This window comes from Grammomys surdaster, unplaced genomic scaffold (assembly GCF_004785775.1).
Source record: "Grammomys surdaster isolate TR1022 unplaced genomic scaffold, NIH_TR_1.0 252, whole genome shotgun sequence".
NCBI lineage: Eukaryota > Metazoa > Chordata > Mammalia > Rodentia > Muridae > Grammomys > Grammomys surdaster.
In genome coordinates this window covers 1,759,395-1,772,338 of record NW_021604693.1, presented here as the reverse complement: position 1 = coordinate 1,772,338, position 12,944 = coordinate 1,759,395, and the positions used below count along the sequence as shown (strand labels likewise).

The 12,944-nt window shown below is 44.4% G+C and overlaps 1 pseudogene; it reads right to left on the bottom strand.

Moving 5' to 3' along the window:
- Positions 1–1,029: 1,029 nt before the first annotated feature.
- LOC114627299 lies at positions 1,030–1,390 on the bottom strand (annotated as a pseudogene).
- Positions 1,391–12,944: the final 11,554 nt, after the last annotated feature.

Genomic DNA, 12,944 nt, shown 5'->3' with positions numbered 1-12,944 from the left:
GCAATGAGCTTGCAGTAGGAGACAGGATCATTCACTTAGGATTTCCCTCAATGCCTGTATCCAGCTCAAGATGAGATATTTGTTTTTACATCCTGACTGTATTCTCAAAACTGAGCAAGTACTACATTACAAGCCCCTGGGTTTTTTTTGTTTTTGTTTTGTTTTGGTTTTTGGTTTTTCGAGACAGGGTTTCTCTGTATAGTCCTGGCTGTCCTGGAACTCACTCTGTAGACCAGGCTGGCCTCAAACTCAGAAATCTGCCTGCCTCTGCTTCCCAAGTGCTGGGATTAAAGGTGTGCGCCACCACTGCCTGGCAAGACCCTGTTTCAAAAACATGAAACAAGGCCATACTGCATGGTAGCAGCCTCTACCTGCTGAGGCAGAGTCAGGTTTATCTCTCAGTTCCAGGTGAGCTGGGACCACACAGTGAACTATCTAAAAATAAACCTGAATATCTGATGGCACTGCCCTGTAATCCCAGTACACGGAAGTGCAGGCAGAAGGACCAGAAGTTCAAGGTCACCTTGTCTCAAAACAAAATTGTATCCCTTCCGCCTAGCCTCACAGAGACTTGATGAGTCAGGGTGTGGAGGATAACCAGGGGGCCCCCATTCACTCAGAAGGGGAGGGGGGGATGAGGGAAGAATTGTGGGAGGGGGGTGACTAGGATGGGGCAGTGAGCTGGATGTAAAATGAATAAGTAATAATAAAAATATTATATTATCATAAAATTATATATTGCATCTTTTCTCTTTTTCTTTTCTTCTTTTCTTCCCCCTTTTTTTTCTTTTTTTTTTTTTCCTTTTTTCTTTTTTTCAGGGAAGGGGACTGCTATGAATCTGAGGATGATCTTGAACCTTTGATCCTCCACAGTGCTGGAATTACAGAGTTAGCCACTACTCCTGGTTCATTAGGTTGTTTGTTTGTTTGTTTTTCCCTATGCTTATGTTTATTAAAAACTGACAAAACCTGTACAAAAAAAACAAAAACAAATTCTTTATCACTTTGAAACTGTAATCTTGAGACAAATTATCGCCTAGGACCCCCTTTTCCTCTGCCAAGACCACATCCTCTTCCTCTACCCCAGCCTCAACCTCTTCCAGCAACAGCTTCTCTTTTCTTAGATTTCACCTTAGGTTCAACATCCACAAGTATCTAGAGGTAAGCTGTCTGGTAGAATAAAATACCGAATGATATTGCCTCAAATATTCAATGTTTCCAACTGCACAGGTTCTGTCTGTTCTTCAGGGTCGTCTTCACAGCTTTAAGGTGTGTGTGTATTCATACTGACATCTACACCTGTGATTGTTCCATGGACTTGTGTTCCATTTTTCAATTCAATGGTTACAGTTTCATGACCCAACTTCATCAAAAATCTCACAAGCTTCATTCTAGTCTGACTGCTTACCTTGGAATTCAGGCTCCAAAGACCCAGGGACTAGGGATATGAGTGGCCGGAAGAGTGCACGGAAGCCTGCGGATGAGCGACCTCATTAGGTTTTTAAGTAGGATTTTAAATCCAATGCGTTGTGAATGTTAGGCAGGCACAACATCCATGGAGCCATTGTCTTCCCTGTTTCCCACCCTTAGATATTTATTTATTTGTTCATTTATTCATCCTTTCATTTGCTTATTAATTTATTTGTTTACTTGTAGTTTTTCTTGACAGCCATCTTTGCCCTGTGAAGCCAAAGGACTGGAACTTTGTGATTCCGAGTTACTCCTCGTTCCCTACTCTGTCTGTGTTGATAGCTTTATTACTGTTTTGTTTTGTTTTGTTTTGTTTTGTTTTGTTTTGTTTTGTTTGTTTTAGTTTTCCGAGACATGGTTTCTCTGTGTAGTCCTGGCTGTCCTGGAACTCACTCTGTAGACCAGACTGGCCCTGAAGTCAGAAATCCACCTGCCTCTGCCTCCGAAGTGCCTGGCTTGTTTTGTTTTGAAGACAGAGTTCCTCTGGGTGGCCTTGTGTCCTGATCAGCAGGCCATTCATCAGGGGACTGGGGAGGTCACCTGAAGGAGAAGATGAGGGAAAACAGGCGAATGCAAAGAACGGTGATTTGTCTATAGTCTGATCAGATCGCTGAGTTTACTTTTTTCACACAGGGGTTATATACACAAAAAGTCAGGATGTGGGGAAGATACACAAGAGCGTAGGTGTTCAGGGGGAGTACAGATATCTTCCAGAACAGAGTATAAGCTGGGTGAAGGTTCAGGGGACAGATCACTATGACTCTGCCTATGATTCACTTCTCCTTATCTAAATTGGTACTATCCACCAAGGCTACCTAGCTACAAGATCTATGACTATTTAGGCTGGCAATTTTCCACCAAAGCTGCTTGTTTACAACAGCTTATAGCTATCTGTTTCAGTATTTTTCCACAGAGACCCAAGACTTTGTGTTAGCAGGCATGTATGTCAGGCCTATTGCTGTTTTTAGGCCTATAGCTGATTTTAGGCCTTCAGTGTATAAGCAGGGCTGCCCCTGATAGCCTTGGACTCAGAGATCCCCCTGCCTCTGCCTCCCAAGTACTGGCATTAAAGGTGTGCACCACCTAATATGTTTATAAAAAGAGAAAGAGAATATGTTCTGTGGGTGTGTGGTGAGGTATGAGGGAAGGAGATGTCTCAGTAGGCCCATGCTGAGCCATCCCTTCCCCCTGAGGGACCAGCCACACACTGGTATAGTACAGAATAGAGTTTATTAAGGGCATGGGGAAGGGAGTTAAGAGGGTAGTAGAGGCAGAGAGAGAGAGAGAGAGAGAGAGAGAGAGAGAGAGAGAGAGAGAGAGGGAGAAGAGAAGTAGAGAGCCTGGCTATGACCCCTGGAGAGAGGGGGAAGGGAAGGGGGAAGGGAAGGGGGAAGGGGCAAGGAGACAGAGGGATCAAGAGAGCAAAAGGGCAAGAGAGAGAGGAGGAGGCAAGCAGCCCCTTTTATAGTGGACCAGGCCTACCTGGCTGTTGCCTGGTAACTGTGGAGGTGGACTTTAGACAGAATGCTAACATTCCTCCATTTTGGTTTAATTAAAGAAGAAAAATTAGAAAGAGGTGACTTCGAAGCAGGAATAGGCTACTTCCTGCTGGCATTGGTGGCAATTTGTCTCTAGGGAAAACCTAGAAGAACGAGTATGGGGGATGTTTGTCCAGAGTTAGCTGTTTCCTGCTATCCAGGGTCTATGGAGCCATCTGAGGATAGGTCAGAAGGAACAGGTCCAGTAAAAGCATCTGTGTGTGTGACAGGAGATGGAGCATCTGGAGGTTGCTTCTCTGGAGCTGCTCTGGATGTGCCTGGACTTGACAAGCTGTAGAGAATAAGATTAAATACATTTGGGATAAAGGAAATTTTTTCTTAGATATACATTTGAAACTAGAGGAATCCCACCCTCTGGAATAGGTAGTAAGTGGGAACTTTAGGCAGATATACTTTTCTGGACGGAGTCTATTTGGTCCATGAGAGGCAGATCTGAGTGGGTTTCCTGTAGCTTATAAGTTTACAAAAGAAAAAACAGCATGAGTTAACTGCAATCTTTAAGATGAGCCTTTGTTGAACCGTACGTATAGTAGAATGTTTTACTAGAGTTAGGCAAGTTTATAGGAACTCAGAAAATATTAGGATAGTGGCATAGCAAGAAGCGGAAACATGAAGCATTTGATCACTGGAAACTGAGTTTAGGTAATGAGGTAACATATTACATCTGTGAAAGCTTGGCTGTCAATGTAGTCAGAAGTCTGAGAAAGAGTAAACAACAATCTACCAGTTATATATTTAAAAAATGACAGAGTCTACTAGCTAACAGTTCCTGTGATCTCCATGGTCTCCTGGGTGGAGTCAGTCTGTCTTTCAAGCACAGAAGATGCAGGGCTTTTTCTCTGTGGAATGGATACATGTGACATGAGAAATGACTTACCTTGGTTTAGCCAAGTCATTTGACTCAGGGCATCCAATTTTGTTCACTCTTTTTCAATGATTATCATATCAAATCCAGGCAGTATCTTGCAGGTGTGTCCACATCTTCTGAAACCATCTTGGGTCAACTGTTAAAGGCTTTGGGAATTCTGTCTGTCATAATCTTAAATATTTTATTAGCAGACTTTTGACAAGATTGAGGGCTATATGGATTAGTTGTAACTGAACAGAATTTAATAGCAGTAGTAAAAAATCTATTAAGACAGGATAGGAAAGAGTCTTAAGTAACTTTGGCAGGTTGTGTAGATAGAGAAAAGCATTTTTGTCTTTTGTTTGCTTGTTTTGTTTTTTTTTTTTTTTTTTTTTTTTTGGTTTTTCGAGACAGGGTTTCTCTGTGTAGCCCGGGCTGTCCTGGAACTCACTCTGTAGACCAGGCTGGCCTCGAACTCAGAAATCCTCCTGCCTCTGCCTCCCAAGTGCTGGGATTAAAGGCGTGCGCCACCACCGCCCGGCTTGTTTGCTTGTTTTTAAGATTTATTTATTTATTTAATGTCTATGAGTGCTCTGTTCTCATGTACACCAGAAGAGGGAATCAGATCCCATTACAGATGGCTGTGAGCCACCATGTGGTTGCTGGGAATTGAACGCAGGTCCTATGGAAGAACAGCCAGTGCTCTTAACCACTGAGCCATCTCCCCAGCCCAAGAAAAGCATTTTTGTATTAGCAAAGAAATGTTTGGCTAGGACCAGAATAAGAAATCTGGCAACATTCGCATCAGATTGTAGTGACAGAAAATGAGTTTGTCTAGGCAGGTTCACAAATTGAGCATGCAGGCCATGGGAACAGACCAGGACTGCGGGAACATCGATAGGTAAGCCCTTGGGAAACCTTTTTCTACTTATCAGACTGCTGGAAGTATGTGTGAAGCTCTCTTAAAATATATGTTCAGGGGGCTGGAGAGATGGCTCAGTGGTTAAGAGCACTGACTGCACTTCCAGAGGTCCTGAGTTCAATTCCCAGCAACCACATGGTGGCTCACAACCATCTGTAATGAGATCTGATGCCCTCTTCTGGTGTGTCTGAAGACAGCTACAGTATATTCATATATAATAAATAAATAAATCTTTTACATATATATATATATATATATATATATGTTCAAAGACATCACAGCACCCATTGGGTTATTGGATTATTCATACCGGTGTCCCAAGAATAATTCAGTAAGGGTCAGTGTACAGCCAAGCTAGAAATTCAAGTCATCACATGAATTGCTAGGGGCTACAGCGGCGATCTCCCGGAAATCACTAGAAAGCAGTTCAACCTAGTACCGGGAATTTAAACCAGCTGCAAGAGCTTGAGAGACATCTGAACTGCTTTTGAGAAGTCACCCAAGGGTCATGCTGCAGGCCCTGCGTTGTGGGCTTGGTGGCTGTAGCTGCACAGAGCAGATGGTGGATAGGGTGGAACCCTGCTATGGGCCAGCAACGGATGAGGCAGAGGTGCCATAATTCGTCCAGCGCCGCTGTGCGGCAGGACTTTCTACTAGCGGCTGGAAGTCACAGCCCATTGTCTCTGGCGGCCAGAGTACTTGGCACCAATGATGTGTTTATAAAAAGAGAAAGAGGGTATGTTCTATGGATGTGTGTGGTGAGGTATGGGGGAAGGGGTTGTCTCAGGGGGCCCATGCTGAAGCATCTCTTCCCTCCGAGGGACCAGCCACACACCAGTATAGTATAGAATAGAGTTTATTCAGGGCATGGGGAGGGGAGTTAAGAGGGTAATAGAGGCAGCAGGCAGAGAGGGAAAGGGAGAGTAGAGAAGTAGAGGCCGGCCATGACCACGTGGAGAGAGGGGGAAGAGAAGGGGAAAGAGGCAAGAGGACAGAGGGATCAAGAGAGCAAGAGGGCAAGAGCAAGAATGCGAGAGAGAGGAGGGGGCAAGCAGCCCCATTTATAGTGGGCCAGGCCTATCTGGCTGCTACCAGGTAACTGTAGAGGTGGAGTTTAGACAGAATGCTAACAGCTACAGTGTATTTGTATATATATGATAAATACATAATTCTAAAAACGGGGTAGAGGCTAGAGAGATGGCTCAGCGGTTAAGAGCACTGCCTGCTCTTCCAGAGGTCCTGAGTTCAATTCCCAGCAACCACATGGTGGCTCACAACAATCTATAATGGGATCTCATGCCCTCTTCTGGAGTGTCTGAAGAGAGTGACAGTGTACTCACATACAATAAATAAATATTTTTTGAAAAAAAAATGTAAATTCATGTTGTGTGTGTGTGTCTGTGTGTGTGTCTGTGTGTGTGTCTGTGTGTGTGTGTGTCTGTGTGTGTGTGTGTGTGTGTCTGTGTGTGTGTGTGTGTGTGTGTGTCTGTGTGTGTGCATTATGTATAAAGTTCAGAGGACGACATGGAATTGGTTCTCTGGATGTGGCTTTTAAGGATTGAAGTTAAGTCATTAGCAGGCCAAGCCTGAAGCCTCTTTTCCCTCTGGGCACCTATATACCTGAGCCATTTAGCCAATTCTGTAATAGAGAGAATTGAATTGACTTATCTCCTAAATTTCTTGGATGAGGTGCAGTTCCCTGGGCATCAGTGTCCGCGGTGCTGGGAGAGGTTAGTGTGGGCAACATTAGACCCTACGTAATACTCAGCTGACTTTCTCTTCATTCCTTAGGGTGAGACTATCAAAGGTGTGAGCTTCAATATAATGGACAAAGACACAGACATTCTCTCCATAAGTTTGTGGGTTGGTCAATCCAAAAACTGTACTTGATCTGGATGGACCTAGCACATGCCTGAGATCCAGGAATTCAGCTATGAAGACAAGCCTGTTTGGGTGTACTATGAAACACTCTTAAATAGCCACATCTTTTAAGTTCAGACTCCATTTTAGAGACCCTGACCTAAGTCTGAACTCACATAAACTAACAGGCTGGTACCTAACATTAGTTTCCAAGTTGCCCCCACAACAAATCTCAAGCCTAGCTCTAACCTCTAGGTTAATCTCTAACAAGACCAGCATCTCCAGGTTATTCCCCCAACAAACCTGCACCCCCAGGTTACAAGCCCACCCCCTGCCTAATGACCACAAATGCAGAAAAGGGAGTAGAAATTAAGTTTATGGTATAACTCCCACCACCAGCCAATTGTGTTAAAGGCCACAGTAGCTTCCCAATGAGATGCACACTTACTCCCCACTTGCTGCTTACTATAAAGCCTTGCCCCGATATATATTTGGGGCTGCCCCACCACCAAAACTGTTCTGTGTGATGGTGGTGTGCTGAGGGGAGGGGGGGGTTGAGCTAGCCCAAATAGAATAAAGACTCTGCTGTGAGTTGCATCAGATTAGCTCCTGTCTGTTTTGGGGGAATCACTAACATTTCCCTGGCACTACATTTTGCTGTGTTGGTCAGGAAGTTCCCCATGACACATAGGACTAGAGAGTCTTAAAGCTGGCAAGTCTAGGTATTTGTGGTTTTATGTTTGTAACACTGTTAAACTTCCTGCTTTTTGCCTGTCTGAGCTTTCTGTGAGATCTGCAGAACAGAACAGAAGCAAGCTTGTGCAAAGGCAAATGTGTTAACTCGTCCAGCTGTGCTGCTATGATTTATTTGTGTGGAACCTGGTAGCTGTGTTACCATGGTGATTCTTGTAGTTTGAGCAGTGCTGAAGAATCTGTCTGAGCGTCAGAAGTTTTCTATGTTGTCTGAGCAGATGAGTACTTGCACAGTGGCACAAAAGCTTGTGATTTGTGTGGCGCCTAATTTGTCTGAATGTTAGAAGTTTTCTGTGAGATCTACGAAAACCTGTGTAGAGATAAATGACTTATGTTGGCGTGGTAATTTTTCCAGGTCTGAGTAAACACCTGTGCAGTACTGCGCGTTGTCGTGTGTGTGAGCGCCACCTTCTGGTTGGTTCTTGCTACTGTGGGTTGTATCTTTTTCTGGTTTTGGTTTTTGTTGTCTGTCTCTGTTTACAGATTCTGATTGGTGCCATATCTTTCTGTACAAGGCCTTGAATTTGTTCCGTGGCCAATTTGCAGTTAGGACAGACGTGTCTGGGAGCCATGGCTACGGTGGGGCCAGGAGACGACCGGAGTCTCCGTCTGGAGTGAGGATGGACTCAGGGAGCCTAGAGATGCCCACCAATCTGGTTCTTTTCTTGTATGTGTGCACCACTTTCTGGTTGTTCTCATTTCTGCCCTATAGAGAGAAAAGTTTATATTTGTGCTTTTGTATGTTGTGTTTGTGTTTCTCATTACAAGATGACGTTGACGAAGTAACTTTGACAGACTTAATAACATGAGACAGGCTAAATCTACCACATTCTACAGGTTCCCTTTACCACAGAAGAGGCCAGGAAGCTGGTTCCTGGCCTCACAGGGGATCCCAACAGTAACCAAACAGTTACTGATGCTTGCTTCCCCCTAACTGTCCCATACTGGGATTTTTAACACTTTTAAAGGTAAAAGGAGACCACTTTTGGTCTGCCGTCAGGCTCTGCTGGCAGGTCTCAAGGTGGCTGCAAGATGGCCCACAAATTTGGCAAGAGTGTATGACTTTGGGCAGAGAGAAAATAAAAACCCTGCAGCTTTTTTAGAGAGGGTCATAGAGACATTTCTATAATATACCCCACGGACCCTGAATCACCAGAAACACAGCCAGCAGTCACTCAAGCTTTTATTAATCAGACAGCACCAGATATCAAGAGAAAGCTCCAAAGGATTGAGAGGTTAAGAGAAAAGAGTCTAAGGACTTAGTGATAATTGCAGAGAGAGAATTTAATAGAAGAGAGACTACAGAGAAGAAGCAGATAAGAGGACAGAAGGAACAGGCTCGAGACCTGACAAAAATCCTGTTGGCAGCCATGGCTAAACCAGAAGATCATAGGAGATGCCTAAAACAGATAGCTTCAGAAGAAGGAGATAAGGAGGACCCTAAAGATCGAAAGTGCCCCCTCACCAATCCCAAGGCAACCCTATAAGTAAAACACACCAGTTTTTTTTTTGTTGATAATAAAGCTCAACATTCTATCTTGCTAAAACCTAAAAAAATCTCTTCATCAGTTTATAAATAACTTCCCAGTGGCAACAGAAACAAAACAAAAACCCAGGATCTCTTAGAGACCCTCAAAAATTTGGAGTATTGAGCCTCCACTAAGAAGGCCTTACTCAGCCAACTACAGGTGACCTCCGTAGACCCCAAGGGACTCTGGGCCCTAGTGTCAGCTAATGGCCAATGCGTCACCAATTGCCAGAAGCTGACCTCTGCCCTGTTTACACATCAGTACAGCACTGACCTCCTGGTTAAAGATGATGACAGAGTGACTCATTACCAGCCTCTCTTCTCGAATGCCCCAAGGATAACTTTTCAGCTCTCCTGCTACTTGATCCTGACCTCAATTGACGGGCCTCTGCATGACTGCTCAGACATTTTGGCCCACATTGATGGGGCCAAAATACCCCCTTGATGGATGCAGAGGTAACATGACTCATCAATGGCAACAGCCTCATTCAGGATGGACAAAGGTATGCTGGAGCAGTGGTAGTCTCAGACACTGAGATCATATGGGCAGAGCCACTCCTGGCAGGAATGTCAGCCCAGAAAGCTGAACTGGCAGCTCTGACCAAGATGTTAGAGCTGAGAAAAGACAAGAGACACAGATAGCCGGTATGCCTTTGCTACCACTCATATCTGTGGGACTATTTATAGGGAGAGAAGTCTTCTGATGGCAGAAGGAAGGACTAAAGCCCATCCCAGATGGCAACAAGATAGCCCAGTGGATCATTTATATCCTTGATTGCCCTAGACCCAAGAGATCCCACACTCTCTGAACAGACAGAAGATGTGATCTGGGCCAAAAACCTGCCCATGTCTCAGTGTCATAAGAGAGGACAGAGGACAGCTGACTACAAACTAATTGTACCAGAGAAAATGAGTATACATATTACACATGGGACCCCAGAGAATGCAGGACTTAATCTACCAGTCCCACATCAAAAATAGAGATACCAAAACTAGCTGAAATTTTTAAAAACTATAAGATCTGTCAATTGACTAATGCAGTTGCCAATGAGAAGAACTCAGGTACTGAATATTGGAGCATCAAGCCAGGAGTCTATCAGGAAATGGACTAAAGGACTTCAAGGAGATAAAACCAAGAAAATTCAGATACAAATATTTGCTAGTATTTATAGATACCTTTTCAGGGTGGACTGAGACTTTCCCAACTAAGCACAATACTGGGCAGATGGTAACAAAGAAATTACTAAGAGTAATTTCTTCTAAGATACGGTTTTTGTAAATTTATTGGGTCAGGCAATGGACCTATATTTGTATCCCAGGTAAGTTAGAGATTAGCTATTATTCTGGGGATTGATTGGAAACTTCACTGTGCTTACGGACCCCAGAGTTCAGGACCAATAGAGAAGATAAGTAGAACCCCAAAAAGAAACTTAACTAAATTGACCTTAGAGACTAGCAGCATCTAGGTGACTCTTCTCCCCTTCATCCTGTATAGAGTATAGAACTCCCCATACCAGATGTGGCTCACCCCTTTTAAAATTATGCTTGGTTCACCTACTGACAGAAATTATAACAGAAACAGACAATTGCTAGTTATTACACAATCTTGAGGGTGTCCAAAGGGTACACAAACATGTTTGGCTTAAACTTCGTGCTTTTCATAAAACAAGTCCACCTCCGGAGCTCTACCGACTTTAGCCTGGAGATTGGGCCCTAGTCAAGAGACACTGCCAGGGGTCACTAGAGCTTCCTGAAAGGGTCTCTGTGCTACAGAGTTGCAGCATGGATCCACCAAACATCTATTTGCAGTTGAAGACGACCCTGGCCAGCAGGAGGAGAATTCAGCTTCAAGACTCTCTCCTGTCTCCCACTGATGGGCCCCCACCCAAGCCTGAGGGACGCCACAAAGACATAGCCCTGTTACTGTTTTCATGAAGCTTCAGGAAGTCCCACGACTGGGCCTTCTAGTCACAAGAGAAAGGGGCGGGGGAGGATGAGAGACCAAATCTTTTAAAGACAGACTCCATTTTTTTTTTTTTTTTTTTTTTTTTTTTTTTTGGTTTTTCGAGACAGGGTTTCTCTGTATAGCCCGGGCTGTCCTGGAACTCACTCTGTAGACCAGGCTGGCCTCGAACTCAGAAATCCGCCTGCCTCTGCCTCCCGAGTGCTGGGATTAAAGGCGTGCGCCACCACCGCCCGGCTCAGACTCCATTTTAATATGACTTTTTTTTGTTGTTGTTGTTTTGTTTTGTTTTTTTCGAGACAGGGTTTCTCTGTATAGCCCTGGCTGTCCTGAAACTCACTCTGTAGACCAGGCTGGCCTCAAACTCAGAAATCCTCCTGTCTCTACCTCCCAAGTGCTGGGATTAAAGGCGTGCACCACCACCACCCGGCTCAGACTCCATTTTAGAGAACCTAACCTAAGTTTGAACTCACATAAACTAACAGGCTAGTACCTAACATTAGTTTCCAAGTTGACCCTCAACAAAACCCAAGCCTAGTTCCAGTCTCTAGGTCAATCCCTAACAAGACCAGTGTCTCCAGGTTATACACTCAACAAGACCAGTATCTCCAGGTTATTCCCCCCAACAAACCTGCACCCTCTGGTTACAAGCCCATCCCCTGCCTAATGACCACCAATGCAGAGGAGAGCAGAAACTAAGTTTATGATATGACTCCCAGCACCAGCCAATTACGTTAAAGACCACAAAGCCTTCCTCCAGTAGATATTTGGAGGATATCCAAATATCCCACCACCAAAACGGTCCTTTGTGACAGCAGTGCACTGTGGAGGCTTTAGCTAGCCCGAATAGAATAAATACCCTGCTGTGAGTTGCATCAGATTGGCTCCTGTCTGTTTTGGGGGGAATCACTAACATTTCTTTGGTAATACATGTATATCATTGAAGATGGCAAGGTACTGAATGAATATAAACATTCTCTTTTCATTGAAAGAAGTTGTCTTACAGCTCCCGCATTCAGCCATACACCAGACTTTCAAAGGGGTATGTATTTTCTTTACAAAATTAGTGTGGGTCAGGCATGTTGAACATGCCTTTCAGCCAAGAACTGGAGAAGCAAAGGGAGGCAGAAACGAGGTCGAGCCCAATTTGGTCATCTTTGAGAGCAGCAAAATATTCATAATCTCTGAGTCACCCCTCGAGGCCCATAAAAAAACTATTCCTATCAAGAAAGAATGTAGATTTAATCCCAGCACTTGGGAGGCAGAGGCAGGCAGATTTCAGAGTTCGAGGCCAGCCTGGTCTACAGAGTGAGTTCCAGGACAGCCAGGACTACACAGAGAAACCCTGTCTTGAAAAACCAAAAAAAGGAGGAGGAGGAGGAGGAGGAGGAGGAGGAGGAGGAGAAGGAGAAGGAGAAGGAGAAGGAGAAGGAGAAGGAGAAGAAGAAGAAGAAGAAGAAGAAGAAGAAGAAGAAGAAGAAGAAGAAAGAATGTAGAGAGCCCTAAGAACTGGAGATCCCCACCAAGGTGAGAGATTCCCAGTGGATCTGGGGATTGATGTGTTTATGAAAAGATAAAGAGATAAGGAGAATATGTTCTGTGGGTGTGTGGAGAGGTACGGGGGAAGGGGATGTCTCAGTGGGCCCATGCTGAGGCATCCCTTCCCCCTGAGGGACCAGCCACACACCGGTATAGTATAGAATATAGAGTTTAGGGGCTGGAGAGATGGCTCAGCGGTTAAGAGCACTGACTGCTCTTCCAGAGGTCCTGAGTTCAAATCCCAGCAACCACATGGTGGCTCACAACCATCTGTAATGAGATCTGATGCCCTCTTCTGGTGTGTCTGAAGACAGCTACAGTGTACTCATCAATAAAATAAATAAATAAATATTTTTAAAAAAGAATATAGAGTTTATTCAGGGCATGGGGAGGGTAGTTAAGAGGGTAGTAAAGGCAGAGAGAGAGAGAGAGAGAGAGAGAGAGAGAGAGAGAGAGAGAGAAGAGAAGAGAAGAGAAGAGAAGAGAAGAGAAGAGAAGAGAAG